The sequence below is a fragment of the Cervus elaphus genome, chromosome 7, assembly GCF_910594005.1.
Source record: "Cervus elaphus chromosome 7, mCerEla1.1, whole genome shotgun sequence".
Taxonomy (NCBI): Eukaryota; Metazoa; Chordata; class Mammalia; order Artiodactyla; family Cervidae; genus Cervus; species Cervus elaphus.
Window position 1 is genome coordinate 9,686,378 of NC_057821.1, and position 15,747 is coordinate 9,702,124.

Consider the following 15,747-nt stretch of genomic DNA (forward strand, 5'->3'; position numbering starts at 1 on the left):
CTGCCAATGCAGGAGACGCCAGTTCAATCCCTGGGACACCAAGATCCCCTGGAGGAGGAAATAGTAACCCACTCCAGTGGAATCCCATGGACAGAGGTGCCTGGTGGGCTACAGTCCACAGGGTCACGGAGTCAGACGTGACTGAGCATATATGCACAGCATTTCTTGTAGGGCAGGTCTACTAACAACAACAGCTTTTTTTATCCAGGAATGTCTGAACTTCTCCTTAACAGTTTTTATGGATATAGAATTACTGGTTGACAGGATTTTCTCTTTTCCTGTCAGTTCTTTAAACATACCATTCTACTAGTTTCTGGCCTTCATGGTTTCTGATGATAAATCAACTCTTAATCTTAGGATAGTAATTGTAATCACCATGGTAACCAATAAAAAATAAGTAGGAAATACATAGAAAAGGAAATGAAGAGGAAATCAAACACAAAAGAAGGCAGTACTGGGAGGACTGAGGAACAAAAAAGATGACAATATAGAAAACAGTACTATGGCAGAAGTAAGTCCCTCAATATCAGTAGTCACTTTAAATGAAAATAGACTAAACTCACTAATTAAAAGACAGAGATTGGTTACAGTGCATAATTTCTGAATGAATTTATGCCACTCAATTATATGTTTGAAATTATTAAAATGGTAAATTTTATGTATATTTTATCACTCACCAAAAAAAGCAGAATGGATTTTTAAATGATCTAGCAAGATTTGAATAAACATTTCCCCAAAGACAACATGCAAATGGCCAAGTAAGTACATGAAAAGATGTTCAACATCACTAATCATTCAGCTCAGTTCAGTTCAGGCACTCAGTCATGTCTGACTCTTTGCGCCCCATGGACTGTGGAACGCCAGTCTTCCCTGTCCATCACCAACTCCCAGAGCTTGCTCAAACTCATGTCCATTGAGTCAGTGATGCCATCCAACCATCTCATCCTCTGTCGTCCCTTTCTCCTCCTACTTTCTCAATCTTTCCCAGCATCAGGATCTTTCCCAATGAGTGAGTGGCATCAGGTGGCCAAAGTATTGGAGCTTCAGTTTCAGCATCAGTCCTTCCAATGACTATTCAGGACTGATTTCCTTTAGGATGGACTGGTTGGATCTCCTTGCTGTCCAAGGGACTGTCAAGAGTCTTCTCCAACACCACAGTTCAAAAGCATCAATTCTTTGGCGCTCAGCTATCCTTATGGTCCCAATCTCACATCCATGTATACTACTGGAAAGAACATCGCTTTGACTATATGAACCTTTGTCAGCAAAGTAATGTCTCTGCTTTTTCATATGCTGTCTAGGTTGGTCATAGCTTTTCTTCCAAGAAGCAAGCGTCTTTCAGTTTCATGGCTGCAGTCACCATCCTCAGTGATTTTGGAGCCCAAGAAAATAAACTCTGTCACTGTTTCCATTGTTTCCCCATCTATTTGCCATGAAGGGATGGACCAGACGCCATGATCTTAGTTTTCTGAATGTTGAGCTTTAAGCCAACTTTTTCACTCTCCTCTTTTACTTTCATCAAGAGGCTCTTTAGTTCCTCTTCACTTTCTGCCGTAAGGGTGTTGTCATTTGCATATCTGAGGTAATTGATATTTCTCCCCGCAATCTTGATTCCAACTTGTGCTTCATCCAGTCTGGCAGCAGGTTGACAATATACAGCCTTGATGTACTCCTTTCCCTATTTGGGACCCAATCCGTTGTTCCATATCCGGTTCTAACTGTTGCTTCTTGACCTGCATACAGATTTCTCAGGATGCAGGTAAGGAGGTCTGGTATTCCCCATCTCTTGAAGGATTTTCCAGTTTGTGATCTACAGTCAAAGGCTTTGGCGCAGTCAATGAAGCAGAAGATGTTTTTATCTGGAATTCTCTTGCTTTTTCTATGATCCAGCGGATGTTGGCAATTTGATCCCTGGGTCCTCTGCCTTTTCTAAATCCAGCTTGAACATCTGGAAGTTCACAGTTCATGTACTATTGAAGCCTAGTTTGGAGAATTTTGAGCATTAATTTGCTAGCATGTGAAATGAGTACAATTGTGCAGTAGTTTGAACATTCTTTGACATTGCCTTTCTTTGGGATTGGAATGAAAAGAGGTGGGGAAGGATCCAAGTATATGCTGCAGTCAAGAGACTTTAGACCCAAAGACACAAATAAGTTGAAAGTGAAAGAATGGAAAGATATTCTATGTAAAGAATAATCAAAAGAGACCCAGAGTGGCTATACTCATCACAAAATAGATTTTAAGTCAGAAACTGTTACTAGAGACAAAGGAGGGCATTTATATTGATACCAAGGTCAATTCATGAAGAAGCTTTAACAGTTACGTATACACAGAACAGAGCTCCCCGGGTGGCACCAGGGCTGAAGAACCCGCCTGTCAATGCAGGAGACAAGAGACAGGGGTTCGATCCCTGTGTCGGGATGATCTGCTGGAGGAGGGCATGGCAACCCATTCCAGTATTCTTACCTGGAGAATCCCATGGACAGAGGAGCCTGGTGGGCTACAGAGAGTCAGACACGACTGAAGCAAGTTGGCATGCATGCATACACCAACAACAGAGTCCCAAGATAGATGAAGCAAACATTGACAGAAGGGAGAAACAGACAGCTCTACACTAACAGCTGGAGATTTCAATACCTTAATTTCAATAATGGAAGGAGTATCCTATACAGTTAGCAAAAACTAGACTGGGACCTGACTATGGCTCAGATTATGAATACCTTATTGCCAAATTCAGACTTAAATTGAAGAAAGTAGGGAAAATCACTAGACCATTCAGGTATGATCTAAATCAAACCCCTTATGATTATACAGTAGAAGTGAGAAATAGATTTAAGTGACTAGATCTAATAAACTGCTTGATGAACTATGGATGGAGGTTCGTGACACTGTACAGGAGACAGGGATCAAGACCATCCCCAAGAAAAAGAAATGCGAAAAAGCAAAATGGCTGTCTGAGGAGGCCTTACAAATAGCTGTGAAAAGAAGAGAAGTGAAAAGCAAAGGAGAAAAGGGAATATATACCAATTTGAATGCAGACTTCCAAAGAATAGCAAGGAGAGATAAGAAAGCCTTCCTCAGTGATCAGTGCAAAGAAATAGAGGAAAACAATAGAATGGGAAAGACTAGAGATCTCGTCAAGAAAATCAGAGATACCAAGGGGACATTTCATGCAAAGATGGACTCAATAAAGAACAGAAATAGTATGGACCTAACAGAAGCAGAAGATATTAAGAAGAGGTGGCAAGAATACGCAGAAGAACCATAAAAAAAGATCTTCATGACCCAGATAATCACAATGGTGTGATCACTCACCTAGAGCCAGACATCCTGGAATGTGAAGTCAAGTGGGCCTTAGGAAGCATCACTACGAACAAAGCTAATAGAGGTGATGGAATTACAGTTGAGCTATTTCAAATCCTAAAAGACGATGCTATCTACGGCCATACCACCCTTAACGCGCCCGATATCGTCTAAAAGACGATGCTGTGAATGTGCTGCACTCAATATGCCAGCAAATCTGGAAAACTCAGCAATGACCGCAGGACTGGAAAAGGTCAGTTTTCATTCCAATCCCAAAGAAAGGCAATGCCAAAGAATGCTCAAACTACTGTACTTTGCACTCATCTCACACGCTAGTAGTTCAGTTCAGTCGCTCAGTCGTGTCCGACTCTTTGTGACCCCGTGAATCGCAGCACGCCAGGCTTCCCTGTCCAGCACCAACTCCCGGAGTTTACTCAAACTCATGCCCATCGAGTCGGTGATGCCATCCAGCCATCTCATCCTCTGTCGTCCCTTTCTCCTCCTGCCCCCAATCCCTTCCAGCATCAGGGTCTTTTCCAATGAGTCAACTCTTTGCATGAGGTGGCCAAAGTACTGGAGTTTCAGCTTCAGCATCAGTCCTTCCAGTGAACACCCAGGACTGATCTCCTTCAGGATGGACTGGTTGGATCTCCTTGCAGTCCAAGGGACTCTCAAGAGTCTTCTCCAACACCACAGTTCAAAAGCATCAATTCTTTGGCACTCAGCTTTCTTCACAGTCCAACTCTCACATCCATACATGACCACTGGAAAAACCATAGCCTTGACCAGATGGACCTTTGTTGCAAAGTAATGTCTCTGCTTTTTAATGTGCTATCTAGGTTGGTCATAACTTTCCTTCCAAGGAGCAAGCATCTTTTAATTTCATGGCTGCAATCACCATCTGCAGTGATTTTGGAGCCCCCAAAAATAAAGTCTGACACTGTTTCCACTGTCTCCCCATCTATTTCCCATGAAGTGATGGGAACAGATGCCATGATCTTAGTTTTCTGAATGTTAAGCTTTAAGCCAACTTTTTTACTCTCCTCTTTCACTTTCATCAAGAGGCTTTTCAGTTCCTCTTCACTCTCTGCCATAAGGGTGGTGTCATCTGCATATCTGAGATTATTGATATTTCTCCCAGCAATCTTGATTTCAGCTTGTGCTTCTTCCAACCCAGCATTTCTCATGATGTACTCTGCATATAAGTTAAATAAGCAGGGTGACAATATACAGCCTTGACATACTCCTTTTCCTATTTGGAACCAGTCTGTTGTTCCATCTCCAGTTCCAACTGTTGCTTCCTGACCTGCATACAGGTTTCTCAAGAGGCAGGTCAGGTGGTCTGGTATTCCCATCACTTGCAGAATTTTCCACAGTTTATTGTGATCCACACAGTCAAAGGCTTTGGCGTAGTCAATAAAGCAGAAGTAGATGTTTTTCTGGAACTCTTTTGCTTTTTCGATGATCCAGCAGATATTGGCAATTTGATCTCTGGTTCCTCTGCCTTTTCTAAAACCAGCTTGAACATCTGGAAGTTCTCGGTTCATATATTGCTGAAGCCTGGCTTGGAGAATTTTGAGCATTACTTTACTAGGGTGTGAGATGAGTGCAACTGTGCGGTAGTTTGAGCATTCTTTGGGATTGCCTTTCTTAGGGATTCGAATGAAAGCTGACCTCCAGTCCTGTGGCCACTGCTGAGTTTTCCAAATTTGCTGGCATATTGAGTGCAGCACTTTCACAGCATCATCTTTCAGGATTTGAAATAGCTCAACTGGAATTCCATCACATCCACTAGCTTTGTTCGTAGTGATGCTTTCTAAGGCCCACTTGACTTCACATTCCAGGATGTCTGGCTCTAGGTGAGTGATCACACCATTGTGATTATCTGGCTCGTGAAGATCTTTTTTGTACAGTTCTTCTGTGTATTCTTGCCACCTCTTCTTAATATCTTCTACTTCTGTTAGGTCCATACCATTTCTGTCCTTTATCGAACCCATCTTTGCCTGAAATGTTCCCTTGATATCTCTAATTTTCTTGAAGAGATCTCTAGTCTTTCCCATTCTGTTGTTTTCCTCTACTTCTTTGCATTGATCGCTGAGGAAGGCTTTCTTATCTCTCCTGGCTATTCTTTGGAACTCTGCATTCAAATGGGAATATCTTTCCTTTTCTCCTTTGCTTTTCACTTCTCTTCTTTTCACAGCTATTTGTAAGGCCTCCTCAGACAACCATTTTGCCTTTTTGCATTTCTTTTCCATGGGGATGGTCTTGATCCCTGTCTCCTGTACACGCTAGTAAGTAGTGCTCAAAATTCTCCAAGCCAGGCTTCAGCAGTACATGAACTGTGAACTTCCAGATGTTCAAGCTGGTTTTAGAAAAGGCAGAGGAACCAGAGATCAAATTGCCAACATCCCCTGGACCATCAAAAAAGCAAAAGAGTTTCAGAAAAACATCTACTTCTGCTTTATTGACTAGGCCAAAGCCTTTGACTGTGTGGATCACCACAAACTGTGGAAAATTCTGCAAGAGATGGGAATACCAGACCACCTGACCTGCCTCTTGAGAAATCTGTATGCAGGTCAGGAAGCAACAGTTAGAAGTTGACATGGAGCAACACGCAGAGTACATCATGAGAAATGCTGGGCTGGATGAAGCACAAGCTGGAATCAAGGCTGCTGGGAGAAATATCAATAATCTCAGATATGCAGAGGACCTCACCCTTATGGCAGAAAGTGAAGAAGAACTAAAGAGCCTCTTGATGAAAGTGAAAGAGGAGAGTAGAAAAAGTTGGCTTAAAGCTCAACATTCAGAAAACTAAGATCATGGCATTGGGGGTCATCACTTCATGGCAAGTAGATGGGGAAACAGTAGCTTACTCCTTGGAAGAAAAGTTATGACCAACCTAGACAGCATATGAAAAAGCAGAGACATTACTTTGCCAACAGAGGTCCATCTAGTCAAAGCTATGGTTTTTCCAGTAGTTATGTATGGATGTGAGAGTTATATAGAATATATATATATATATATATATAAAGAATATATATATATATATATATATATATATATATATAAAGAAAGCTGAGTGCCGAAGAATGATGCTTTTGAACTGTGGTGTTGGAGAAGACTCTTGAGAGTCCCTTGGACTGCAAGGAGATCCAACCAGTCCATCCTAAAGGAGATCAGTCCTGAATGTTCACTGGAAGGACTGATGCTGAAGCTGAAACTCCAATACTTTGGCCACCTGATGCGAAGAACTGACTCCTTGGGAAAGACCCTGATGCTGGGAAAGATTGAAGGCAGGAAGAGAAGGAGATGACAGAGGATGAGATTGGTTGGATGGCATCCCTGACTTGATGGATATGAGTTTGAGCAAGCTCTGGGAGTTGGTGATGGACAGGGAGGCCTGGCGTGCTGCAGTCCATGGGGTTGCAAAGAGTCAGACATGACTGAGCAACTGAACTGACTGAACTGATCCTATACAGAAAATAAATTAGGAAATAGAGTACTTGAAAAACATTATAGGGCTTCTTTGGTGGCCCAGAGGTTAAGAATCCTCCTTGCAATGCAGTGGATACTGGTTTGATCCCTGGACCAGGAAGATCCCACACATCTCAGAGCAACTAAGCCCATGTGCCACAACTAGAGAACGCACACACTCTAGAGCCTTGAGCCACAACTACTGAAACTTGTGTGCTTAAGAGTCCATGCTCTGCAACAAGAGAAGCCACTGCAACAAGAAGCCCACAGAGAGCAACTAGAGAGCAGCCCCAGCTTGCCATAACTACAGAAAAGCCCATGTGCAGCAACAAAGACCCAGTGTAGCCAAAAATAAAACTAATTGAATTAAAAAAAAAAAATCCCACTGTAAATCAACTAGACCTTACAGACATACATACAGAACACTTCTTCCAAAGAATATGCATTGTTCTCAAGTACACAAGGAGCTTTCTCCTGGATAGATCATATGTTAGGCCACAAAACAAATTTTAATAAATTTTAAAACCTATCAAAGAAAGACTCAGGACCTGATGGCTTCACTGATGAATTATACCAAAAATCTAAAGAAGAATCCACATCAATCCTTCTCAAACTCTTCCAAAAACTTGAACAAAAGGGACCACTTCCTAACTCCTAACTTAGCATTGCCCTCTTACTAAAGTCCCCTTGTGGCTCAGCTGGTAAAGGGGTGGGGAGGGAGGTGGGAGGGCGGTTCAGAATGGGGAACGCATGTAAATCCATGTTTGATTCATGTTAATGTATGGCAAAAACCACTACAATATTGTAAAGTAATTAGCCTCCAACTAATAAAAATAATTGGGGAAAAATTTTTTTTAATAAAGACAAAATATAAATTAAAAAAAAAAAAAAAGTATCCGCCTGCAATGTGGTAGACCTGGGTTCGATCCCTGGGTTGGGAAGATCCCCTGGAGAAGGGAAAGGCTACCCACTTCAGTATTCTGGCTTAGAGAATTCCATGGGGTCGCAAAGAGTCAGACACAACTGAGCGACTTTCATTTCACTTCAGTTCACTTACCAAAGCCAGACAAACACACAAAACTACAGATCAGTATCTCATTAATATAGATGTAAGGCAATAAAAGAATTCTGAATAAATTTAAGAGAATTGAAATCATACAAAGTATGTTCTCTGAATGAAGTGGATTGAATTTAGAAAGCAGTAACAGAAGGACAACTGGAAAATTAGCAAATATGCAGAGAGTAAACAACACACTCACTTAAAAACCAATGGGTTAAAGAAGAAATCACTAAGGAAATTAGAAAATACTTTGAGACAAATGAAGACATACCCAAACTTACAAGATACAGTAAAAGCAGTACGCAGTGGGAAATTTATAGTTGTAAATGCTTATATTAATAGAAGATCTCAGATCAACAACCTGCCTTTAAACCTTAAGGAACCAGAAAAAGAAAAGCAAATTAAAGGAAAGAAGGAAATAAGATACAGCACAAATAAATATGGGAAGTGGGGAACAACAGAGAATTGAAAAAATCAAAAGTTAGTTCTTTGAAAATATAAAAAAGTTGAAAAGACTTTAGTTAGACTAAAAAAAATACAAGATGAAAATAACAAATCAGAAATGAAAGCAGAAATGAAAAGGATTATAAAGGAACATTATGAACTATTATATGCAAACAAGGTAATCTGGATGAAATTGACAAATTCCTAAATTATTAAAACTGATTCAAGAACAAATAGAAATTCTCTACAGACCTATAGTAAGAAGATTGGCTCAGTAATCAAAAACATCCTGACAAAGAAAAATCAGGACTAGATATCCTCATTTGCCAATTCTACCAAACATTTGAAGAAGGATTAACATTAATCTTATTCCAACTTTTCCAAAAACTAGAGTAGGGGAACAGTTTCTGTGAGGACAACATTATCCTGATACCAAAGCCAGAAAAAGATTCCATAAGAAAACTATAGACCAATACTCCTAATGACATAGGTACAAAAATCTTCAATAAAATACTAGCAGACCAAATCCAATGGCACATTAAAAAAGATTACACACAATGACCAAATGGGATTTATCCTAGGAAGGCAAGGGGGGTTTCAACTATAGGAAAATCAATGTCATATAGCACATTAATAGGACAAAGGAAAACAACCACATAATCAATTCAATAGATACAAAAAAGCATGTGACAAAAAAAAAAAAATCAACATCCTTTCATGATAAAAACACAACTAGGGGCTTCTCTGGTGGTCCAGTGGTTAAGAATCTGCCTTGCAACGCAGGGGACACTGGTTCGATCCCTGGCCCAAGAAGCCTGACCCAAGTTTGATCCCACTAAGCCCGGGCACCACAGCTACCAGGCTCTAGAGCCCACGACCGCAACTACTGAGCCCATGTGCCTAGAGCCCATGCTCCACAACAAGAAGTCCCCACTCACCTCAACCAGAGCAAGCCCATGCAAAGCAACGAAGACCTAGTGCAGCGAAAAAAGCAAAAACACTGGGACTTCCCTAGGAGTCCAATAGTTAGGACTTGGCATGCCTAGTGCAGTGAGCACAAGTTTGATCCCTGGTGGGGGAACCAAGATCCCACGTTACACATTGCATGGCCAAAGCAAAAAACAAAAACACAGCAATCTATAAATAGAAGGATAGCCTTTTCAGCAAATGGTGCTGGAACGACTGGATATCTGTATGCAAAAATTACCAACTTGAATTCACAGCTTGCAATATATACAGATTCTGATGCATAATTCTATTATATGAAACTCTAGCAAACACAAACTATACTGACAGAAAGCAGATCAGAAAGTGCGAGAGTTGGGTGAGAGGGATCACAAAGAGGCACAAAGGAATCTTGGGGAGTGAGGGATAGATCTATTACCTTGGTTATCATAGTTTCCTTTGAACGCATCTGTCAAGACGTATTAAATTATACACTTTATGTGCAGCTTACTTTATGTTAATTATAGCTCAATACAGTTTTAAAAATATGAAGAGTAAAGAATGCCTCAACAGGGACTTCTCTGGTGGTCCAGTGGCTAAGACTCTGTGCTCTCAATGCAGGGGGCCCAGGTTCCATCCCTCGTAGGGGAACTAGATCCCACATGCTGCAACTAAGACCTGGCCTGGCCAAATAAATAAAAAATAAAAGAATGCCTCAATAAATACGGACAAGTGCATGTTTATTTTATAAACGAGTTAATGAGAGGTGAGTTAGTTGGCCAATGCCCAGGGATTGGGAAGGGGGAGACTACACAAAGAGAAAGGGACCACGACTGTACAGAATCTTGCTGGCCACCATCACGTTGCCCAGGCTTAACCTTTCCAGACTGGCCCCAACTGCCCTGACCCCACAACTAGCCAGTCTTGTGGCTTCAACTGAGTCACTCAACACCTTGGAATCTCAGAGTCCCTGACTCCAAAATGTAACTAATAATACCCACCTCATAAATAAGCTTATTGTTGACTGAAAGAAATGACATTTATGGGGGAATTCCCTGGCAGTCCAGTGGTTAGGTCTCTGCACTTTGATTGCTGAGGGCCCAGGTTCAATCCCTGGTCAGGAAAAATAAGATCCCACAAGCCATGCATGGCAAAGTCCAAAAAAAGGGGGGGGATTAAACATTAGGTAAATAATAACCTGCTCCATAAATGTAAAGGACTACAAAACAATCTGACTAGTTATTTTTAATATTTATTTTTATTTATTTGGCTGCATAGAGTCTTAGTTGTGGCATGTGGGATCTAGTTCCCTGACCGGGGATCGAACCCAGCCCCTCTGTATCAGGAGCACAGTCTTAGCCACTGGACCACCAGGGAATTCCCTTACTGGTTATTTTTAAAAACTTATTCATCTGGCTGTGCTGGGTCTTATTTGCAGCATGCAGTATCTTTAGTTGCAGCATGTGGAACCCAGTTCCTCGACCAGGGATTGACACCAGGCCCCTGCCCCAGGGCTGTGGAGTCTTAGCCACTGCACCACAGGGGAAGCCCCCTGGCTCTTTCTTACACTGGCTCACTTCTTTCTGTGCAGCTACCCGGTGTTCTGCGTGTGTCTTCCCTGTTTTCCCACCTCCATACCTGTGCTTCAGCTATTCTTCCACTGCTTCCAGAGATCCATGGGCCTCTTTTGGGAGGGTGGAGCAGGGGGCTGTTCCAGGAGTGGAAGACAAGCTTCTGAGACACTGCTGAGTGGAGCGGCCCTCACCCCACAGTCCATCGGGTGGAGGCAGAGAGATCCCACAGACCCCGCCCCAGACATTGTGACATTACTGGCAGCCTGAGCAGGGGAGGTTTGGGACTCTCTCCACTTCAGGGTTCCTACTGGTCACCCCCGGACAGCACCAGAAACCTGACTTCAAGGTACTTGCCTCCCTCCAGCTTTCTCTGACCTACACCCAACCTACTTTCCCCTGTCCTCTAGCCTCCAGGCTTCAGTTCCATCAACAGTGAGTCAGGGATCAAAGTACCTGCCTCTCAGGGTAGATGTGAAGGTCAGGGCCCTGGCCCTTGGCCCTGTACAAGCAGTAAGCGACCAAGGAACTGTCTGAACTGATGGGAGAGTACTTGGTACAGTGGAGAGCACTCATCAAATAATATTAGTTGTTATAATTGGTCCACTCAATTTTCTCAGATCAAGTTCCCTCCAAGTAAAATAAATTCCCCTCGACTCCACCTCCAAACTGCAAACATCCACAATGGCCTTTCTCCAGTTTCAACCTATCTTGGCCTTCCTTGCCTGTCTCAGACAGCCCTGCTGGAAGTGACCAGTCAGTCCTCCATGAGCCCCTGCCCTCAGTCTGGGAAAGTTCACAGGATACTGGGCTGAGAGGTCAGGGGAGTAGAAGGAACTGGGGAGAGCACAACACGTGTGAATTCTGAAACAGTGCAGTGATAAATGGTGCATTTGGAGAACTGCAGAAAGTTCTATGAGGCCAGGGGAGAAAAAGGGCAAGGCAGGTGGCAGAAATGAATCAGGAGAAGTAGGCAGGAGTTAAATCACAAAACATTTTGGGTACTCTAAGGTACTGGCTTCCTTGGTAGCTCAGCTGATAAAGAGTCGGCCTACAATTCGGGAGACCTGGTTCAATCCCTGGGTTGGGAAGATCCCCAAGGGAAGGCAACCCACTCCAGTCTTCTTGCCTGGAGAATTCCGTGGACAGAAGAGTCTGGCGGGTTACAGTCCATGCAGTTGCAGAGAGTTAGACACGACTGAGTGACTTACATTCCAGGGTATTAGAACTTTACTCTGAAAGCTGTGGCTGGGAGAACCAGAAGTGTAGCCAGGACAGTGTAGGGGGTGGGGGGAGCAGGGAGGGGAGCGGGGAGTGAAGTCAGGGAGAAAACAAGTGGCCTTTGCACTTGTCAATGTGACAGTCACTAGCCATTGACAGGTGGCACTGCAGGCTTTCTAGAGGGGACGCACGAACCCACAGTGACCCCACAGGACGTGGTTTTCTTTGGACAGGCTCAGCTCTTCCATCAAAGGGGTGAATTCAGGACTGGGATTCTGTAGGGGGGCTGCAGTGGGAGAAGATGGGCACAAGAAAGACTAAATAAATAATGGTGAATGAATGAGAGAGGAAGTGATGGACGGGGGGTTAGACTCGGCACTGGCTGGACAGTGTTTGGTATCCAGAGTGGGATAACCATTAAAAAAAAAAAAAGATATTTTCATGTCCACAGAGTTGGAATAGCTGGTTCTTTACAGCATGGCCAGAGATGTGTATTCTCTGCTTAGGGTTTCAGACTCCAATCCTGGTGAAAAGTCCCTTCCCACTTTGTCTATTTCCCAATCTGTAAAGTGAGAGGATTAGACTGGATGATTCCCTAATATCCTTCTACCCCGCCGCACAATGATTCACCGCTGTTCACTGTTGCCTTATTTTTATCCTTTTCTCACCTACCCAAGTGTTACGACTACCCGTACACTGGCTCTCAGTGCATGTTCACTGAGGTCCTGATGGTCTCTGTCACACAGACACGTGGCCGTGTACTGGCACTGTACAGTGCCCGATCTGTTGGCTGAGTGACGGTGATTCCACAAGGAAGTCCTCAGGTGCAAATTCATTCACCACTTCCTGACTTCAGTTTCTCCTAGCTCCGATCCAACTTACACACTAAAGTGACCAGGAGAAAGTACTACTGAGTGGGCGAGAAGGCAGGTTCCGGAATCAGACCCCTTGGGTTTGACTACAGTTATCCCATGGATTACTTGTGTGACCCTGTATATGTTACTTGGCTTCTGTATTTTCTCCTAAAAGCTTTGACTCATTTTACACATTTGTATAAAGCCAAAAAAATTAAGAGACACTTGTTCCTTGGAAGAAAAGCTATGACAAACCTAGACAGCATATTAAAAAGAAGAGACATTACTGTGCCAACAAAGGTCTGTCGAGTCAAAACTATGGTTTTTCCAGTAGTCATGTATGGATATGAGAGTTGGACCATAAAGAAAGCTGGGCACCAAAGAATTGACGCTTTTGAACTGTGATATTGGAAAAGACTCTTGAGAGTCCCTTGGACTGCAAGGAAATCAAACCCATCAATCCTAAAGGAAATCAGTTATAAATATTCATTGGAAGGACTGATGCTGAAGCTGAAACTCTAAACTTTGGCCACCTGATGCGAAGGACTGATTCACTGGAAAAGACCCTGATGCTGGGAAAGATGGAAGGCAGGAGCAGAAGGGGATGACAGAGGATGAGATGCTTGGATGGCATCACCAACTTGATGGACATGAGTTTGAGCAAACTCTCGGAATTGGTGAGGGACAGGGAAGCCTGGTGTGCTGCAGTCCATGGGGTTGCAAAGAGTCAGATACAACTGAGCAAATGAACTGACTGACACATTTGTGAGTTTATTTTCATTGTATGGTGTGAGGTAGGGATCTAAATTTGTCTTTTTCCCACTTGGTTAGCCAATTATTGCAACACCACTTACTGAAGGACCAATCCTTTTCCTACTCAGGTGCATGTTTTCTCTGGCTCTCACTATATTCCCACATACACATCTAGGTCTATTTCTATTTAGTTTCCTAATTCACTTCTCTGTCTGGTTATTCCCATTTATCACCTTGTTTCAGTTACTATATCTTTATATTAAGTCTTGACACTGATAGAACACAGGGCTTCCCTATAGTTCTGTTTTTCCTTGTAGTTTTTCAAAACTGTCTTAGACATCCTTGGCACTTTACATTGTGATTTTTAGAATTAGTTTGTCCAGTTCTTCTAAAAAGCAGTTTGCCCAAAAAAAAAAAAAAAAAAGAGAGCGAGCTACCATATACGACCCTGCAATCCCACTCCTGGGCATATATCCGGAGAAGAACATGATCTGAAAGGATACACGCACCCTGATGTTTGTCACAGCACTGTTTACAACAGACAAGACACGGAAGCAGCCTCAATGTCCACCGACAGAGGAATGGATAAAGAAGACGTGGTACACATACACAATGGATATTACTCAGCCATTATAAAGGATGAAATAATGCCATTTGTAGCAACATGGATGGACCTAGACATTGTCAGACTGAGTGAAGTTAAGTCAGAGGAAGAGAAATACCCGATGACATCCTTTATATGTGGAATCTAAAAAGAAATGATTCAAATGAACTTGTTCACAAAACAGAAACAGACTCACAGAGAATGAACTTAACGGTTGCCAGGGGGAAGGATGGGGGGAGGGGATAGTTAGGGAGCTGGGAATGGACAGGTACACACTGCTATATTTAAAATAAGTAACCAACAAGGATCTACTGTAGAGCACATGGAACTCTCCTCAATGCTTCCTGGCAGCCTGGACGGGAGGGGAGTTTGGGGGAGAATGGACACATGTGTATGCCTGGCTGAGTTACCTTGCTGTTCATCTGAAACTATCACTTAATCGGCTATACCCCAACACAGAATAAAAAGTTAAAAAAACCCAACTGTCCCTAGGCCTCCGTTTCCTTTACCACACACAGGTGGTGATCAAAGCTCCTATGTGCAAGGACAGCAAAGACGAAACGTGAAGCAGTGAACACATCGCCTGGCACGAAGGCCTGGAACACAACCCGGGAGCATCAGTACATAGTAGTGTCATCTTCCCCAAATGCCCAACCCCACACAGTCACTGCTGTTTCAAAACCTTTGTTGGCTTCCCAGTCATGCGGAGGCAAGTCCAAACTGTCAGCCAAGCCACCTGACCCCAGCTGACCTTTCCCATGGCACCCTCTGCCTCCCCCCTCCCTCCCCACAACTGCTATCACGTTCCAGCCCCAGAAAACTCGCTGTTACCCTAGCGCCGTGTCCTTGCACACGCTGTCCTCTTGGTGAGAATTCCTTCACCCCACGTGAATCCTCTCAGATTGTGGCTCTTCTGATGGAGTTAGTCACTCTCTCTGCCTTCTATTGCATTTGTCACTTTACACTGTGACTGTGTCTTATTTAGTGAACTCAGCACAGCCCTTGGCATTTCCCAAAGAGGTGTTCACTCTCAGCCACTATCTAATGATCACATATCAACTCTGGTGTCACATACATACCTTCATTATTTCTTTTAATTATTTAATTAATTTATTTGGCTGTACGTGGTCTTAGTTGTGGCATATGGGATCTTAGTTCCCTGACCAGGGATCGAACCCACGCACCCTGCATTGGGAGCATGGAGTCCCAGCCACTGGGCCACCAGAGAAGTCCCCACTCCTTCACTTATGTAATGCTTATGACAACCCCACAAAGTAGACTTCTCCCCAACTGAACAGGAAAAAATGGGAACGGTAACTTACCCAAGATCACAGAGCTTGTCAACAGCTGAACTGAGGTCTCCCCCTGGTCTAATTTCAACGCTCACACCTTCTGTCACAGCCAACAGCCTTCCCTCTCGTCTCTCTTTCCTGAGTCTCTCACTCATCCCATGCTTCCATGGTCCTCCTGCCTAAACTCTCTCCATCAGCCCCTCTTACCGTACCCCCAAATGCTTAC